Consider the following 20,150-nt stretch of genomic DNA (forward strand, 5'->3'; position numbering starts at 1 on the left):
CCTCCTTAGCGTTCATTCCCTCCACTGCTTACAAAAGTGCACGTGTTTCCTGTATTTTGGCAATTCGTCTGGATGGCACTAAAATCCCACCTTTAATCATTTCTAAGGACAAGAAGGAAAAGATTGCACGTGTTTTGGGCATTTTTATTCCTGAAACTGAAAAAGCCTGGGCCACACAAGCAGTTATAAGGAAGTGGGTCGATTTAATGCTGCCGCTTGTTATGCAAGGGAGCCAAAGAGGTCTGCTAGTCTGGGATGCAGCCAGCACTCACCGCGCTAAAGACATGAAGACATTTCTTCACGAAAGAAAAATAGATCAGATAATGATTCCCGCAGGAATGACGTCCTATCTCCAGACTCTTGATATTGCAATAAACAAGCCATTCAAAGACAATTTGCGCATGGAAATTAATGACTACATTAAAAATAGAATGGAAAGAAATCAGCGTGGAAACTTTGTGAAACCTAAACTGCAAGAAGTTGTGACTTGGGTGAAGAATTCATGGGAGAAAATCACTGACAGTTGCATTGCAAATGCACTGCGAGCAGGCTACCTTGACAAGAAGTACTCATTTAAAGACAGTGCTATTGCTAAACATGAGAGATTTGGTCCACTGATTCTGAAAGAAATGGAGTCACAAGAAATTCACCAGGAAATTCAGGAGTTGGATTGTTATGATGATGTTTCCAGAAGATGATGACATGATTGTCATTGAATAAATGAGTAAATTGTTGATACTGTAGGATTCACAGTTTGTCTGGTTTGTGTTGACAACTACCATACTACCGTACCATATACAGGTAATAACTTTCCTTTATTTTCATTTAACAATAAATGTGTACCGTATTCTTCTTCATGGAAAAATAATACATCCCCTGAAAATAAGAAGTAGCATGTCTTTGGGGGCAAAAATTAATATAAGACACTGTCTTATTTTCGAGGAAACAGGATATATATATATATATGGTTGATTTCAGAGAGCGGAAGAGAGGGAAAGATAGAAACATCAATGATGAGAATCATTGATTGGCTGCCTCCTGCAAACCCCCTACTGGGGATCGAGCCCACAGTAATATTTGAATTACCACTATGAATAAGAAAAACATAAAAATATTTGAGTTAAATTGAAACCAAGATGGCGGCATAGGTAAGCACCTAAACTGCTGCCTCACACAACAATTTGAAAACTACACCTAAAAGACAGAACGGACACCGTCCAGAACCACAGGAAAGCTGGCTGAGTGGAAATTCTACAACTAGAAGGAAAGAGAAAAGCTCACAGAGAATTGGAGGTATGGCAAAGGGTCTTTGTGCGCACAGAGGGAAGGGCGGCTGAGAGCCTAGCTGACTTTCCTGGCGGAAGGGGGAAGGAAGCCCCCGACCGCACTGAACCCCAGTTCTTACTGCACTGAACCCCAGTCCTGAGCGAAACCTCGCGGACCCAGGCTCATACAGGGGGAGTCTGGACTGTCAGGTAGAGAGAAAGGCACCTGGAGACTCGGAGACCCGGGGGAGACCCGGGGGAGCCCCGGCAGGCAGAGGTCTGGAGGCGCGCGCGCAAGCGTGCACAAAGGCTGCGGAGGTTGCCACAGGCTTTCCCTAGTGGAAGGGAGTCAGAAGCTCCTGACTGCACTGAACCCCAGTTCTGACTGCACTGAACCCCAGTTCCAGGCGAGCCCCTGGGGACCCGCGCTCTTACGGGGGGGGATCTGGACTCTCAGGCGGAGACTTGGGAGCCGGAGAAGGTGGAGGTCTGGCGGCGCGCGCATGCGCGCGCACCCAAGGGCAAGGCTGACTGGAAGCTAAGACTGTCAGCTCCGCCCTGAGACTCCACACCCATCCAAGCCGAGCACAGAGGCTATTGCAATTTGGCAAGTCTAATCCTATAAGGCTGTCTCCAGCACCGAACTTCTCCCAGCATAGACACAGCTGATCCTAACAGCCAACTGGCCTGGAGGTCAATTCCTCCCAGTGATACCAACAACAATCAAGATTTAACTACAACAAGGCTGTACACACAGTCCACAAAGGGGTGCACCAAGAGTGTCCACATCAGGTTAACTGGGGAGGCCGACCCACTGGGCCATATAGGAAACCCAGCACACAAATCTACCCTACCAACTCAGGGAAGCAGTGAAAATGCGGCGTCAAAGAAACAGATCACAAACGAAAGAAATGGAGGAAAACAAACGACTGGATATAGAATTCAAAACCACGGTTATAAGGCTTTTCAAGAATATCCTAGAAAAGGCTGATAAATATAACGAGACCCTCGAAGATATGAGAAAGGACCAACTAGAAATTAAACATACACTGACTGAAATAAAAAATATTATACAGAGACCCAACAACAGACTAAAGGAACACAAGAATCAAGTCAAAGAACTGAAATACAAAGAAGCAAAAAACACTCAACCGAAAAAGCAAAAAGAAAAAAAAATCCAAAAAGTTGAAGATAGTGTAAGAAGACTCTGGGACAACTTCAAGCGTACCAACATCAGAATTATGGGGGTGCCAGAAGAAGAGAGAGAGCAAGATACTGAAAACCTATTTGAAGAAATAATGACCAAAAACTTCCCCCACCTGGTGAAAGAAATAGACTTACAAGACCAGGAAGCGCACAGAACCCCAAACAAAAGGAATCCAAAGAGGACCACACCAAGACACATCATAATTAAAATGCCAAGAGCAAAAGACAAAGAGAGAATCTTAAAAGCAGCAAGAGAAAAACAGTTAATTACCTACAAGGGAGCACCCATACGATTGTCAGCTGATTTCTCAACAGAAACTATGCAGGCCAGACGGGAGTGGCAAGAAATTTTCAAAGTGATGAACAGCAAGAACCTACAACCAAGATTACTCTACCCAGCAAAGCTATCATTCAGAATTGAAGGGCAGACAAAGAGTTTCCAGATAAGAAAAAGCTAAAGGAGTTCATCACCACCAAACCAGTATTATATGAAATGCTGAAAGGTATTCTTAAAGAAGAGGAAGAAGAAAAAAGTAAAGATAAAAATTATGAACAACAGGAGAAACCAAGATGGCGGCATAGGTAAACACCTAAACTGCTGCCTCGTACAACAATTTCAAAACTACAACTAAAAGACAGAACGGACACCATCCAGAACCACAGGAAAGCTGGCTGAGTGAAAATTCTACAACTAGAAGGAAAGAGAAAAGCTCACAGAGAATTGGAGGTACGGCAAAGGGTCTTTGTGCGCGCAGAGAGTAAGGGCGGCTGAGAGCCTGGCTGACTTTCTCTGGCGGAAGGGGAAAGGAAGCCCCTGACCGCACTGAACCCCAGTTCTGACTGCACTGAACCCCAGTTCCGGGCGAGCCCCTGGGGACCCACGCTCTTACGGGGGGAGTCTGGACTCTCGGGTGGAGACTCGGGAGCCGGGGAAGGCAGAAGTCTGAAGGCGCGGAGTGCCAGTGCGCACAAAGGCTGCAGAGGTTGCCACAGGCTTTCCCTAGTGGAAGGGAGTCGGAGGCTCCTGATCGCACTGAGCCCCAGTTCTGACTGCACTGGACCCCAGTTCCAGGCGAGCCCCTGGGGACCCACGCTCTTGTGGGGGGAATCTGGACTCTCGGGCGGAGACTCGGGAGCTGGGAAAGGCAGAAGTCTGAAGGCGCGGCGTGCCAGTGCACACAAAGGCTGTGGAGGTTGCCACAGGCTTTCCCTAGTGGAAGGGAGTCGGATGCTCCTGACCGCACTGGGCCCCAGTTCTGACTGCACTGAACCCTGGTTCCAGGCGAGCCCCTGGGGACCCACGCTCTTGTGGGGGGAGTCTGGACTCTCGGGCGGAGACTCGGGTGCTGGGGAAGGCAGAGGTCTGCTCGTGCGCGCAAGGGCAAGGCTGCCGGGAGGCCAAGACTGTCTGTTCCACCCTGAGACTCCACCCCATCCAAGCCGAGCACAGAGGCTATTGCAATTTGGCAAGTCTAATCCTATAAGGCTGTCTCCAGCACCGAACTTCTCCCAGCATAGACACAGCTGATCCTAACAGCCAACTGGCCTGGAGGTCAATTCCTCCCAGTGATACCAACAACAATCAAGATTTAACTACAACAAGGCTGTACACACAGTCCACAAAGGGGTGCACCAAGAGTGTCCACCTCAGGTTAACTGGGGAGGCCGACCCACTGGGCCATTAGGAAACCTAGCACACAAATTTACCTTACCAACTCAGGGAAGCAGTGAAAATGCGGCGTTAAAGAAACAGATCGCAAACGAAAGAAATGGAGGAAAACAAACGACTGGATATAGAATTCAAAACCACGGTTATAAGGCTTTTCAAGAATATCCTAGAAAAGGCTGATAAATATAACGAGACCCTCGAAGATATGAAAAAGGACCAACTAGAAATTAAACATACACTGACTGAAATAAAAAATATTATACAGAGACCCAAAAACAGACTAGAGGAACACAAGAATCAAGTCAAAGAATTGAAATACAAAGAAGCAAAAAACACTCAACCGAAAAAGCAAAAAGCAAAAAAAAAAAATCCAAAAAGTTGAAGATAGTGTAAGAAGACTCTGGGACAACTTCAAGCGTACCAACATCAGTATTATGGGGGTGCCAGAAGAAGAGAGAGAGCAAGATACTGAAAACCTATTGGAAGAAATAATGACTGAAAACTTCCCCCACCTGGTGAAAGAAATAGACTTACAAGTCCAGGAAGCGCACAGAACCCCAAACAAAAGGAATCCAAAGAGGACCACACCAAGACACATCATAATTAAAATGCCAAGAGCAAAAGACAAAGAGAGAATATTAAAAGTAGCAAGAGAAAAACAGTTAGTTACCTACAAGGGAGCACCCATACGATTGTCAGCTGATTTCTCAACAGAAACTATGCAGGCCAGACGGGAGTGGCAAGAAATTTTCAATGTGATGAATAGCAAGAACCTACAACCAAGATTACTCTACCCAGCAAAGCTATCATTCAGAATTGAGGGCAGATAAAGAGTTTCACAGATAAGAAAAAGCTGAAGGAGTTCATCACCACCAAACCAGTATTATATGAAATGCTGAAAGGTATTCTTAAAGAAGAGGAAGAAGAAAAAAGTAAAGATAAAAATTATGAACAACAAATACATATCTATCAACAAGCGAACCTAAAAATCAAGTGAATTAAAAACCTGAGGAACAGAATAATCTGGTGAATATAATAGAATCAGGGGCATAGAAAGGGAGTGGACTGATAATTCTCGGGGGGAAAGGGGTATGGGGGGTTCATGAAGAGACTGGACAAAAATCATACACCTATGGATGAGGACAGTGGGGGGGAGGTAAGGGCGGAGGGTGGGGTGGGAACTGGGTGGAGGGGAGCTACGGGGGAAAAAAGGAGAAACAATTGTAATAATCTGAATAAAGATTTATTAAAATTAAAAAAAAATTATGAACAACAAATACATATCTATCAACAAGTGAACCTAAAAATAAAGTGAATTAAAAACCTGAGGAACAGGATAATCTGGTGAATATAATAGAATCAGGGGCATAGAAAGGGAGTGGACTGATAATTCTCAGGGGGAAAGGGGTATGGGGGGGTTCAGGAAGAGACTGGACAAAAATCATACACCCATGGATGAGGACAGTGGGGGGGAGGTAAGGGCAGAAGGTGGGGTGGGAACCCGGTGGAGGGGAGCTATGGGGGGAAAAAGGAGAAACAACTGTAATAATCTGAATAAAGATTTATTTAAAAAAATATATATATTTGAGTTAAACCTATGAAATGAGAGAAACAAATATAAAAATGTTAATAAGATTTTATAAAACTGTTATTCCCAGCATGTCCCTATCAATATAGAACCAACATAGTTACATCCAAGCTCTGTACATATTAAATCCTCAAAGAGCCATCGCCGGTTTGGCTCAGTGGATAGAGCATTGGCCTGCGGACTAAAGGGTCCCAGGGTCAATTCTGGTCAAGGGCACTTACCTCAGTTGCAGGCTCATTCCCCTGAGGGCAGTGCAGGAGGCAGCCAATCGATGATGTTCCTCTCTCATCAATGTTTCTATCCCTCTCCCTTCTTCTTATTTTATGCTAATGGGAGTTTATTTAAGGATAAAATTTTATCCTTAAATAAACTCCCATTAGCATAAAATAAGTACCACTACTTGATGACAACTGTCCAGTACAGCTCTCACAAATTTAATACAGTATATTAAACATGAATAAAAGAATAAGGGAGTAACTTCTACAAGTCTGTTTGAAATAGAAAATTAAATGAACCAACAAAACTGAAGCAGATTATAGCATATTTTTCAAGGCATGGAGATAAGGAGGCAGTGTCTATAATAATAAACACTCTAAGGTAAGTATGTACTAGGAATGCAAATGTCACACTAACCAGGGAACTACTATGTTAGTTTCTATAATGCATATAATTTAAAGCCCAAACTACACCCACAAAAGCCTACAAAAGAAAAACACTGACAGTCCTGACTATACAAAACATGTAAAACATCAGTATAGTAAAAGATAAAAAACAAAATTTAATAGGCAAATAGACTGAAAATATTTGCCACATATCTAACAGTCAAAATAGGTGAACATCTCTATACAAAGAACTCTTACAAATCAGAAAGGAAAACACAAAATTCAATAAGGAATAAACAAATTATATAAACTATTTCTTCCGGCTTCATTTTCAAATCCCATAATGCTATACACATATTCTTTACAGCTATTTTTCCTGGGCCTGGTCTTCCACACACAGTAGTTATTGTTCAACTTACTCACTGAATTGCCCCTACAGACCTTAAACATGGTCTTCAGAGAGAGTAAATATTAACCTCATGTGCTTTTCATTTAAAGGAACTATAGCATAATCTACAAGGCTTTCATATATCTGATAAGGGACTTAACATCTAACAGGGGTCCTCAAACTTTTTAAACAGGGGGCCAGTTCACTGTCCGGAAGACCGTTGGAGGGCCGGACTATAGTTTAAAAAAAAAACTATGAACAAATTCCTATGCGCACTGCGGGCCCGGGACGAGTAGGCTGCTAAGCAGGACAGGCAGCGGCACCCGGCGGGCCGGATAAATGTCCTCGGCGGGCCGCATGTGGACCGCGGGCTGTAGTTTGAGGACCCCTGATAGATTCTAGAATATAGTATATGCCCAGCTGGTGTGGCTCAGTGGTTGAGTGTTGATTTATGAACCAGGAGGTCACAGGTTCGATTCCAGTCAAAGCATATGCCTGGGTTGTGGGCTGGATCCCCCTGTGGGTGGCGTGCAGGAAGCAGCCAATCAATGATTCTTCCTCAACATTGATGTTTCTATCTCTCTCTCCTTTTCCCCTCCTGTCTGAAATCAATAAAAATATATTTTAAAGAAACACTCTAGAATATATAAAGAATTCTTACAACTCAATGATGAAAAGAATAACCTGATTAAAACTGAACAAAGGATATAAACAGACATTTGTCCAAAGATATACAAATGGACAATAAGCACATGAAAAGATGTTCAACATCACTAGCTATCAGAGAAATGCACATCAAAACCACCAGACAGTTCACACCCACTAGGATGGCTAGAATAAAAAAGACAAATACTGACAAGTGTTGACAAGGATGTGGAGAAATCAGAACCATTATACACTGCTGATGGGAATATAAAGAGTGCAGCGGCTCTAGAAAACAGTCTGGCAATTCCTTCAGATGTTAAATGTAGAGTTTCCCTAAGAGCCAGCAATTCTACTCCTAGGTATATACCCAAGAGAAATGAAAACATGATGCTTGCATTAAAACTTATACATAAACCTTCATAGCAGCATTAGTCATATTACCCAAAACAATACTAATGTCCATCAACTGACCCATGGATAAACGGTGGTATATCCATAAAATGAAATATAATCTAGCAATATAAAGGAATTAACTACTGATACCTGCTACAACATGGATGACATGAATATGAAGTGAAGGAAGACAATCAAAAAAGACTACACACTGTATGATTTCATTTATATAAATTATCCAGAGTAGGCAAATATATAGAGTGACCGTAGATTAGTAGTACTTAGGGCTAGGAGTGCAGTGGGGTTGGAGAGAAAATCAAAAGAGACTGCTCATGGGTTCAGGGTTTCTTTGGGGGGTTAAGAAAATGTTTTAAACTTGATCATGGTGTAAATGCAGTTGCTATCCCAGAGGAACTGCCTTGTATGTCTTATGCCTCAAATCTTGGAATATTAAAACAGAGCAAAAGAATCTTTAGATTGGGCGGAAAGCAACAATTGTGTCCCAAAGGAACTGTTTGCAAAGATAACAAGAAAGCAGATATTATGGCTACTGAACTGATGACATCTGAATTGAAAATTTTAAATATTGTTTAGAATTAGCATCACTGTGTTAACTTATCTGCACCAACAGAAATGCCTTCCTTCTCTTGATGTAATTGTTCCCCTTCCCTTTCTCATAAATAACCCTGGGCTTCTACCTGAATGCTTTGGTCACAAATGCTGCTTGCCTCTCGCTTAGAAAGGTCTTCTATTTTTAGGTTAACAGTGTGGATGGCTTTACAACTTTGTGAATGTATTTTTAAAAATCAGAGTACATTTTAAATGGGTTAATCCTATGGTATGTGAACTATATCACAATTAAGCTGTTTGTTGTTTTTTTAAAGAACCGTAGACTGTATTTTCCCCCCATTATATCCTCAGCTCCTAAAATAGTGTTTGGCAATGTTAGGCATTCAACAAATTCTGACTAAATGAAAGAGTAAATTTCAAAACATGGGTAAACCATTTTAAAACTGTCATATCCAAAGTGATGAAATTACTGCAGGATGGCATGGAGGGAGTAGTATGTACTTTTAGGGGTGTTTTCCTTGAAGGATGAGACGGAGAAGTTCGGCAGAACCAAGACCTTGAAGGGTGTTCAGCCAGGACTTTCTATTAACCTGAATCAATGGAAGTGCCAGTAAGATTTTGAGCAGAGAAACACAGACTGCTTTTCAGATATGTGATTTAAATAGAGTTGCTACTTCTATCCAAAGTGGAAGCAGACCAATAGAATACCTTAAGTAGAGCAATACCCCTCAGGTGAGAATAGGGAGATGGGGAAGACTAACAAGCAAGTATCAAAATATAAGATTTTTAATAGATTTTAAAAATTACACTCAGCAGACCAGGCGCATGCGCGCACACAATCACATGCACAAAGACTGACACTCATTCATACACATACATGTACGTGCATCGTACCCTACACTGAAATCATATCTACAGTCAGCCCCTATATGGAGCTCAAGTGTGGCGGGGCAAAAAGGTATTGTGACCACCGGGCCAGAAAATTCTACAATTATCTTGGCAGGGTCCTTCTCACAGTGAAAGTTAGGACCACCAACGAAGTGCCCGGCTACACCTCTCAGGGAACCCCAACTCTTCACGATGTGCTCCTGAGACCGCACAGCAAGGACTGCAGGACAAGGCCAAGATCAGCTACACACGTTTCACAACTCAGGGGTGAGAGGCCCCCTAGCAGCATCCCCAGGCGCGGAGCCTACCGCCTGCCCCCCCCCCCCCCCCCCCCGGCGCCAAGCGCAGCGGAGGGAGCGAGCGACAGCGACGGGATGTCCCTCAAGGGGCCGGGCGCGCTTCACAGCAGCCCGCCCCGCACGCAGGGCTGCCGGAACAAACCTTTCGGGGCGTAGAAGAGACCAGGCTTTCTCCCTGGGGTGAATCTAACTTGTCAAGGACAGAAGGATCAGGTGGCGGAAAGCTGCAAGGCTGCAGTCGCAGAAGAGGAGTGAGCGGAACGAGCCTGCTGGCAGCACGCCCCCTGGAGCAGTCGAGACTTCCGGCGGCGCCTCCTCTAGAGGCTAGAGCGTCAGGCTGCGGACTTGCTTGTCCCACTTAGACTAGAGCGACCCCGCCCGGGCGGCCGGGCTTCAGCTTCCTAGATGTTTGGGCTCATGCCAGGAAGGGGTTCGCCTCCTCAAATGCCAGCTTTTTGTTTTCTGGGTCCCAGCAGCCCACAACGTGCATTCAGTCCTGTAGCGCTCGGCGCGGAAATTTAAACTGCAGCCTCTCATAGCTCCTTTCAGGGATCTCGCGCTTGGCTGACCCGCAGGGACGCGAAACCACAGGCCACCTGAACCCCGCACTCTGGCCCTGAAATCCATGTTGCTCCTTTCGCTGAGAAAGCTGGCAGCAATAAAATTTATCTTATTCACCAATTATTTACTAAATCCAAGGAATGCACGGGTAAGAAGAAGCTGAAATGGCCCTGGCCGGGTAGCTCAGTTGGTTAGAGCGCTGACCCATATGCCAAGGTTGTGGGTTCGATTTCTAGTCAGGGCATATACAAAAATCAACCAATGAATGCATCGATATATATATATATCTCTCTATCCAAAATGAATAAATAAATTTTGAAAAATTAGAAAAAAGAGAAAATACTGGAGTGGTCTCTGTTCTCTTGGAATTTGATAGTAAAATAGGTAATAGTATTTACCTCAGAGATTTGTAAAGGATGCAAAGTACTTAGAATAGTGCCTGGTGTCTTGTAAGTACTCAGTAAACATTAGCTATTATTGTTTTCATCTTGATCATTCTGTAACAGAGAATAAAAACTTTATTCTACTCTAACTAACCATGAAACGGAATTAGAATAAAATGTACTAACAAGCTGATAAAAGGAACTCATACACTGCAGTTTCCTTATGAACATATTGCAGGCATCAGCAGTTCCAGTTCCTGCTTGTACAAGAAAGGGCCATGACTGTGACTCTGGTTGACCCAGCTCCCCCAAATGCAGGAACTGGGCTAGCACTGACCAGTTCCAGTATACTGCCACTAAAGATCCATATTGGGACCAGCAAGGACATTGCCACTGATCTATTTGTTCTGCTTTCCCTCTCCCTCCATATAAAACCCCTGCCTGCACTGAGATGCTGAAATGGGATTTGTAACAAGAGTCCCCCATGTTGACATAGGTAATACTTTCAACAATAAAGAATAATTTTTAGGAAAAAGAGTCCCCCATCTTCTCAGGTGACCAGTACTTGAATAAACCTTTTTCACCAGCATCTGTCTCACAAGTTTGGTTTTCATGGTGTAGGCAGCTAAATCTTGGTTCTGATTACAATTCCATGATCATCATAATCACTGTTATTATCATTTACTTTTTTAGTGTCAAGCTTGACGTCCAAACACCTTTCCTGCATGAAGCAACAAGTCTCAGGACTGATAGGTCACCTAAATTGTGTTCCAAAACCAGACTAATCAAGTTCACTCTTCAAACCACACACCTCTACTAGGGAAAAAAATTAGATTGTATACACGTACTCTGTATGGTATTGATATATTATGCATACTATAAAACTGTCCTAAGATATAGAACTTTAAAAGGATGAGATAATGCCCCAGTTTGGCTCAGTGGATAGAGCATCTGCCTGCGGACTCAAGGGTCCCAGGTTCGATTCCGGTCAAGGGCATGTACCTTGGTTGCAGGCACATACCAGTAGGGAGTGTGCAGGAGGCAGCTGATCGATGTTTCTCTCATCGATGTTTCTAACTCTCTGTCCTTCTCCCCTGCTCTCTGTAAAAAATCAATTTAAAAATATATTTTAAAAAAAGGATGAGATAAAAATATGAATATAAGTTCTATTATTTTCTTTCCATGCAACAAATAGGTTTGTCATTCATAGATTCCATCACTTTGAAATCTATTGGCTAACTGAGCACTTTATCATGGGGGCCTATCATTAAACTATGAATCCCCAGAATAGCTCTTTTACAAAGAAATAATATAAACTAATCATATTTGAGTTGCTTGAACATAAAGACTGTCTGAATGGTGACTTAAATCAGAGGAAATGAAGAAATAAAATAGGTATACATTGAGTAATCTTCATTGATCCAACATTGATGATTGACTTCTTAAATTTCCAAAGATTGCAATGCCTTACAACTAACTTGATATTTTACAAAATAAATAAACTAACAAAAAGTTTAGGAGGTTTTGTATAGATGTACTTTATATAGTATTTATGAAAATGAACCCCAGATCAATTACCTCTGGTACCATATCAGAAATAGAAACATACTTACTTTGTAAATAAGAAAGCATAAAATAGGTTTTTCTGACCGTTTGCTTAATTTACATTTCTATCACTGGACTTAAATCTGCCAAAGTTTTATTTACATTTTTAATATGGTTTAAAAATAGTCCATAATGAATAATGTTACTATGTATCTACTCAATATTTATTCCCCTCTGACCTCTTTGTAATAAAACCCATTTTGTTCAGATAGCCACCCTACTCCCAATATCAGAAAATGATACTGATCTCTAAACCAGTCACCATTCAGAATTCGTCTAGGAATGACTGGTTTTTCGTCAAGGGATAAGCAAATGATACAAGTTGGCTTAATCAGACTGAAGATAAGAACTTCCATTTCATGCTTAAGAGACAGTTTCTAACATATCCTCTTAACATTGAAATATCTAGCCCGCACTGCCACTGGAAGCCATTTTGCCAACCACAGGAAATAAAGCTGCTTCTAAGGACAACTAAATGAAGTGATAAAGATATCCCAGTCAGAGAAAGACAAGTACTATATGATTTCACTTATATGTGGAATCTAATGAACAAAATAAACTAACAAAATAGAAACAGACTTAAAGATACAGAGAACAGCCGAGACCGGTTTGGCTCAGTGGATGGAGCGTCGGCCTGCGGACTGAGGGGTCCCGGGTTCGATTCCGGTCAAGGGCATGTACCTTGGTTGCGGGCACATCCCCAGCAGGAGGTGTGCAGGAGGCAGCTGATCGATGTTTCTCTCTCATCGATGTTTCTAGCTCTCTATTCCTCTCCCTTCCTCTCTGTAAAATATCAATAAAATATTAAAAAAAAAAAAGATACAGAGAACAGACTGACAGCTGTCAGATAGGAGGAGGGTTGGGGGACTGGGTGAAAAAGGTGAAGGGATTAAGCAAAGAAAAAAAACCTCATAGGAGAGAGAAACCAAAGAACTTATATACTTATATGCAAAACCCATGGACATCGACAATAGCATGGTAAAGACCTGGCAGGTGGGGCGGGGTGGGGCTGGGTAGAAGGGGGCAAAAGGGGGGAGGGAATGGGAGCCATTTGTAATACTGTCAACAATAATTAAAATTTTAAAAATTTTTAAAGAATAAGAAACTATAAGTGGTAGAAGCAAAGTAAGAAATAAGAAATCATAAAGTATGTTAAAGGACTCAAATTTATAATTAAAAAAGAAATTAATTGAGATCATGGTCTAGTTGCATATTTTTATTTTTTTAAATACATTTTATTGATTTTTTACAGAGAGGAAGGAAGAGGGATAGAGAGTTAGAAACATCAATGAGAGAGAAACATTGATCAGCTGCCTCCTGCACACCTTCTACTGGGGATGTGCCCGCAACCAAGGTACATGCCCTTGACCGGAATCGAACCTGGGACCTTTCAGTCTGCAGGCCGATGCTCTATCCACTGAGCCAAACCAGTTAGGGCTAGTTGTATATTTTTAAATCTCAAATTTAATTTTTTCTCAAAGACAGAGAAGTAGATAACAAAAGGAAGGCAGGAAAATAAAAATCAACTTGAGAAGAAACTGAGTTTCAGGGGAAGAGCTGGGGAAGACAATAATCTTTCCAAGTTCTTAATCTATTATAATGATACCGTTGTAATTAACTAATTATTAGTAATAGGAAAAAAAAAAACAGAGGAAAGGCCAGACATTATAGGCATGTTCCCTGAAAAACATTGGGAGAAGGGGACTGGACAAAGGGAAAATAGACACATGTCCAGTAAAGTTGGAATGACTAGGGGAGGTACTTGACTATCAATCACACCTGAGGATAGAGATGGTTGGCCAGAATGGCCATGGCCACTGCAATCCACAGGAAGATTTGGGATACATAATTCCCCAAACAAAGAAGCTTATTCTCTTGTGCTCTTCTGCTCTTGGTTCTTTTTGTATGCTTGGCTCATGGCTCACGCTTGGCTTCCTGGCATTCACCCACATGCAATGGACTAATGGACTGCAATTAGCCTGATGCTATATACTGGACCAGCTCCAACATGGAAAGGAAACTCCATGTTGCCTCTAGCTCCAACATGGAAAGGAAACTCCATGTTTGCCTCTAGCTCTACTAAAACCCCAGCTACATTCTTCTATGACTGCACTAAGGGAAATGGGACTTTAGAAATACAGGGATTTAATTCCATGCAAATCAAAATCACTAGTTCCCCTGTAAAATAATAAAGAAAACCCTCATAGATACAGACAACATTATGGTGATTACAAGATTTATTCATCAAGATAGAACATACGCCAAGCTATGAAACAAGTCTCAATAAATTTTAAAAGATTGAAATTATGCATAATGTCTCTAACAATAATAGAATTAAATTAGAAATAAATAAAAGAAAAACATCGGGGGGAAACCCTGAGTATCTATATATATAAAAGCCTACTATGCTAAGTGTCCGACCAATCGGTTGACTGTTTGGTCGACTGCTCAACCAGTCGCTATGATGTGCACTGACCACCAGGGGACAGATGCTCCAACCAGTAGGTTAGCTTGCTACTGGGGTCTGGCCAATCAGGACTGGGTGAGAGGAGCCAGACATGCCCTGGAGCTCTCCCACAGTTCCTCTCCAGACGGCCAGCCCCTATCAGCCCCAATCAGGAAAGGGTGAGACTGCCCCGATCAGCCCTGATCACCGGCCAGGCCAAGGGACCCCACCTGTGTGCCAATTTGTGCACTGGGCCTCTACTTTGGAGATATTTAGGAGGTAATTTATATCTTTAAATATGTGTTTTATAAAAAGAAGAAAGGTATAAATTGTGATCTAAGAATCCACCTTATGAAGCTAGAAAAAAATAAAGCAAATAAAGTCCAAAAAGGTGGGAGGAAGGAAATAATAAAGAAAAAAGCAGAAATAAATCAAATAGAAAACAAATAATAGGGAGTGTTTACAAAACCGAAGATTAGATCTTTGAAATATCAACAATATCCATAAATTGCTAGCTAGATTAATAAAGAAAGAAAGAAAACACAAATTAACAATATGAGGGATGAAAGAGGTGTTATCACTACAGATCCTACATACATTTAAAATTCTGAAGATAGTATGACCATTTCAAGATACTCTGAAATGAGGCAAGAGGTTATTGGATGTGGCCACTTTAGGATGGGAACATGACCATGGGTGAGACAGAAATTCAATTGGGGAAATTGCTGAAGGGAGCTCCTGGTGGAGGAGTGGGGAGTGGGGGAGGATAATGAGTTTTTCATTCCAGCGGACCCCATTGCCACTTATGAGAAGAAGAAAAAAATTGGGAAGTCACATTAGATTTAAGATATATAAATTTCTCAAAAAAAAAAAAAAGAACAATGAAAAAGTAAATAAGTAAAAGTGCTAGAAAGATCTTCTAAAATGACAGTATTTAGACAAAGAAAGGGAAGAACATTTACACCTGAAGAAATACTCTGAGACAAAGCACAAAGTTAAGAAAACAATTTAACAAAAGAATGATAAACAATACAATTTAAAAATGGTCAAAAGACCTAAATAGATCGTTCTACAAAGTGGATATACAAAAGGCCAAAAGGCATGTGAAAAAATGCTCAGTCACTAATCACCTGAGAGATGCAAATCAAAACGACAACGAGGAACCATCTCACACCTGCCACAATGGCTATCATCAAATAAATCATAATTGAAGTCTATTTTGTCAAATACCAGATATGAGTATTGCTGCTTTTTTTTTTTTTTTCATTTTCATTGGCATGGAAAATTTTTTCCACCCCTTCACTTTCATTTTGTCTAATTTTTTTGTTCTGAGGTGGGTCTCTTGTAGATAGCATATATATGGGTCATGTTTTCTTATCCATTCAGCTACCCTATGTCTTTTGATTGGATCATTTAATCCAGTGGTTGGCAAACCGAGGCTCTCGAGCCAGATGCGGCTCTTTGGCCCCTTGAGTGTGGCTCTTCCACAAAATACCATGGCCTGGGCGAGTCTATTTTGAAGAAGTGGCATTAGAAGAAGTTTAAGTTTAAAAAATTTGGCTCTCAAAAGAAATTTCAATCGTTATACTGTTGATATTTGGCTCTGTTGACTAATAAGTTTGCTGACCACTGATTTAATCCATTTATGTTTAAGGTTATTATTGATAGGTACTTATTTGTTGCAATTTTTAGTTTTTATGCCTGTGTTCCTCCCGCTCTTTCTATTTCTTCTTCTTCCAGTCCCTTTAGCATTTCTTGCATTCCTGGTTTGGTGGCAATAAACTCATTTAGCCTACTTTTTTTCTCTGAAGCTCCTGATTTCACCATCAATTTTGAATGATAGTGTTGGTGGATAGTGAAGTCTTGGATTCAGTCCCTTGCTTTTCATTACTTTACTAGAGGCCCAGTGCACGAAATCCGTGCATGGGTAGGGTCCCTAGGCCTGGCTGGTGATCAGGGCTGATCAGGGACTTCTGGCTGCCAGCTGCTAGCCGGGGCCTTCCTTCATTCTGCACCGCCCCCTGGTGGTCAGTGCATGTCATAGCAAGCGATTGAACTCCCGGTCTCCAATCAAACTCCCGAGGAGACACTTTGCATATTAGCCTTTCATATATATAGATATACTTCATGCCACTCCCTTCTGGCCTGATGTGTTTCTATTGAGAAATTAGCTGGTAGTCTATTAGGAGTTCCCTTGTAGGTAACTTTCTGTCTCTCTCTTATAGCCTTTAAGATTCTTTCTTTGTCTTTAATGTTTTCCATTTTAATTATGATGTGTCTTGGTGTGGGTCTTTTTTGGGTTCATCTTGATTGGGACTCTGCTTCCTGGACTTGTATGACTTTTTTCTTCCCCAAGTCAGGGAAGTTTTCTGTCATTATTTCTTCAAACAGTTTTTCTATTCCTTGCTCAGTTTCTTTTCCTTCTAGCATCCCTATTATGCAGATGTTGTTTCATTTCATATTGTCCCATAGCTCCCTTAAACTCTCCTCCTGCTTTTTAATTTTTTCCCCGATTGCTTCTCTGAATGGATGTTTTTTTCTACCTTGTCTTCTAACTTGCTGATTATGTCCTCAGCTTCTTCTGGTCTACTGTTGAATCCTTCCAGGACATTCTTCATTTCCTCTGGATTCTTATTCATGTTGGTGTATTTCTCATTCAGCTCCCTTTAATTCTCATTAAGTTGCTTGTAATTCTCACTCAGATGTTTGTGCATCCTTATAGCCATTACTTTAAATTCTTTATCTGACAAATTACTTGCCTCCATTTCATTTAGTTCCTTTTGTGGCAATTCCTCCTTTTCTTTCATTTGGGGGTTATTTCTTTGTCTTCCCATTTTAGCAGTCCAGTAGTCTGGGGAGCTGGGTGAGCTAGGTGGGTTCACGTGTTGTTCCATGTGTTCAGAGGTAACTGGTCCCACCAGATCCCAGAGATGTGTCTGATCTTCTGATGGCACCAGGTTAGGCATGTCCCTGCATCTGGTGTGCCTCAGGTCACATCTACTGGGCAGTGTCAGGCAGCAGGGCCATTTGCCCAGGGGCACCACATATGACACAGTGGGTCACAGTGACAGGTCCTTGCATCTGGGGGCATTGGGATCACCCTGGCAGAGCTGGGTGCACCATGTTAAGGTGGTGGGACCAGTCATCCAAGGGCACTGGGTCAGGCATGCTGGTTCAGGGTGACAGTTTGCTGTATCCAGCCTGGGCATGTGTCAGGGTAGTGGGGTGGGTTGGGTGCTGCTCTGCTGGTGCAGGCATCAGGCCAGGATCCCCCCTTGCCTCTATGGTGGGGTGGACTGGCCCCTCTGCTCACAGAGGGCAGAGTCAGGCTGAGCACCCTGATGCTGAGGAGGTGAGACAGTCTTTCTCTCCCCTGTTGAGGAGGTGGCCACCCAGTTACTGACTCTGCTCACTGAGATGTTGGGGCAAGCTGGGCACTCTGCTGCCAAGGAGGAGTTGGGTCGGGTACCCCATTAGGAAAAATGGCAGGGCCGGCCTGTCGCTCTGCCATGGAGGAGGCTGGGCAGATCGGGTGCTCTGTTCACCAGGGGCAGGCCCCACACACTGCCAGTAAAGTCAGCCAGCCAGTCCTTCACAGTTCAGGCTAACTGAGCTGGTATGACTGGTCTGTGTGCCCGGGGCTTCAGGGCTCCCTGTAGCTCCCTCAAAATGGCAGCCTCTTCCCCTGAAGTGGAGAGAGGTGCTCGGCCAGCAGCTTACTGCTTCTCCTGCCTGGAGCACCCCAGTTGCCTCCCTAAGCTCCCACTCCCACAAACAAATGCCCTCCCACTCTCACACCCACACACACTCTCCCTCTTCCACACTCACCCACTTCCACATTCACCCTCAATCCAGACCTGCCTGCTACCATGTCCCTATCTTTCACCATCTGTTTTTATAAATAAAGTGTTATTGGAACATGACCACACCCATTCATTTACATATTGCCAATGGTTGTCTTCACCAAACAACATGGAGTTGAACAGTTGTGACAGAGCTCATATGGCCCATAAAGCTCTAAATATTTAATATCGGGCCCTTTACAGAAAAAGTATGTTGTCTGCTATCCAAGGATGTTGCAGTTGAGGGAATGCCTTTGTTCTCTAAGGACATGACTTGGAAATTGTACACGTCACTTCAGTTCATGTACTTTCAATTAGGACTTAATCTCATGACCACACCTTGCTGGAAAGATGGCTAGGTAATGCACTCTGTCTAGACAGCATGTACTCAGATAAAATTTGGGCACCAAAAGCAGGAGGACATTAGAGTCGATTAGTACTTTCTACCTCGGCATTCTGTCTATAGCGAATTGTGATTATTGGCTGAACATCTACTGCGAACACTTCAAAGGAAAGTGGTAGACAACTTCCTGTTTTCCAATGCAAGCGATAGCAGATGAATACATTTCCATATGTTACTTTAAAAATTAAGATTTGAGTTTGGCAAGAAAAACGGTAAGGATAAGAGTTAAATGTTCAAAGTCATGAAAATTATGAAGAGATCAGTACTTTACTGCATCCTAAAGTCTTAGAAGAGCAACCTTAAAACTTGAAAGAGGCCTGAACTGCAGTAGTGAGTGACAATGATTGGCTGATAATAGTCTTAATGACTAAGCACATTGCCAGGCTGCTGAAAAGCAGAAGAACTGGGCCAGGGGAGATTTGCCACACATTGGTCTGGTAGATTATTTGGGGTCACAGCCAAGAATTTGAAAGCAGAAGGAAGAGCAGAGCTGAGTTATGCCGGGAGCATTTGTCCTAATGAAGTTAGTACTTTAACTAGAGCCAAAAAGGAAGTCTGAGCTCGAGGCTGGGGTTGCAGAACACTGAAATGAGGTAGCTAATGCTGATTGTTTAGAAAGCATTATCTTTACAGCTAGTATATGAATATTTAGTGTTTTTACCTACCCCAAATTCACTCCTCCTGCTTTTGATACTGTTCCATTTTCTCTCAAAAGAACTCCCTCCTCCTAATCAGTCCACATGCTTTATACCTAGTCCTCCCAAATCAAATTACTGCATTCCTTTGGGTTAATGATTAACCCAGAGATAGGTACATAATCTACAAAGATTCAAGGACTTTACAGGGCTCTGAGAGTAAAGCAAGTACTCTTTGCCACTGGTTTTGAACTTGGGAGGATATGAAAAAATGCCTGTCGTGGCCATCAAAGATATTCTGTTCAAGGATTGAGCCGAGGAGTGGTTGATAGACATAGTCAGAGAAACCAGGTTCTGGGACTTCACTTGCAGAATTGAGTCCAGCTGTGCCTGAAGCCAATACTACCCCTAGAATTTTGTTAATGTCACAAACCAATACACGTTCTTTCATTTAAACTGTGGTAGATTGAATTTTCTCCCACTTTCAACAGAAAAATATTTAATACTGCTAAACACTTTAACTACATTATATCATTTAATTTCAAAACACTTGTGTGTCATAGGTATTATTATTCTCATTTTAAATTAGATAACTGAAACAGAAAAATTTGGTACCTTGCACAGATGCACAGCTCATTGAACAATGTTTTAAAGTCATATCTAGTTACAAACACCCCCCACAATGTAGTAAAAGCCCCTTTCCTTACATAATCTGCAAATAAATAATCAATTAACCAAAAAGTCAAGTGGATAATTAATTTA

General features: G+C 42.2%; 2 protein-coding genes across 2 annotated transcripts in view; both read right to left on the minus strand.

The window, feature by feature from the left end:
* Positions 1 to 9,735, minus strand: part of LOC308247157 (GTPase IMAP family member 5-like) — a 52,399-nt gene extending 42,664 nt beyond the window's left edge. The window contains exon 1 of the mRNA XM_080665816.1: positions 9,656 to 9,735. The gene's annotated coding sequence lies outside the window, so the exon portion shown is untranslated. The remainder of the gene's footprint in view (positions 1 to 9,655) is intronic.
* Positions 1 to 9,789, minus strand: part of COA1 (cytochrome c oxidase assembly factor 1) — a 35,574-nt gene extending 25,785 nt beyond the window's left edge. The window contains exon 1 of the mRNA XM_080665818.1: positions 9,656 to 9,789. The gene's annotated coding sequence lies outside the window, so the exon portion shown is untranslated. The remainder of the gene's footprint in view (positions 1 to 9,655) is intronic.
* Positions 9,790 to 20,150: the final 10,361 nt, after the last annotated feature.

This window comes from Plecotus auritus (assembly GCF_963455305.1).
Source record: "Plecotus auritus genome assembly, chromosome: 4".
Taxonomy (NCBI): Eukaryota; Metazoa; Chordata; class Mammalia; order Chiroptera; family Vespertilionidae; genus Plecotus; species Plecotus auritus.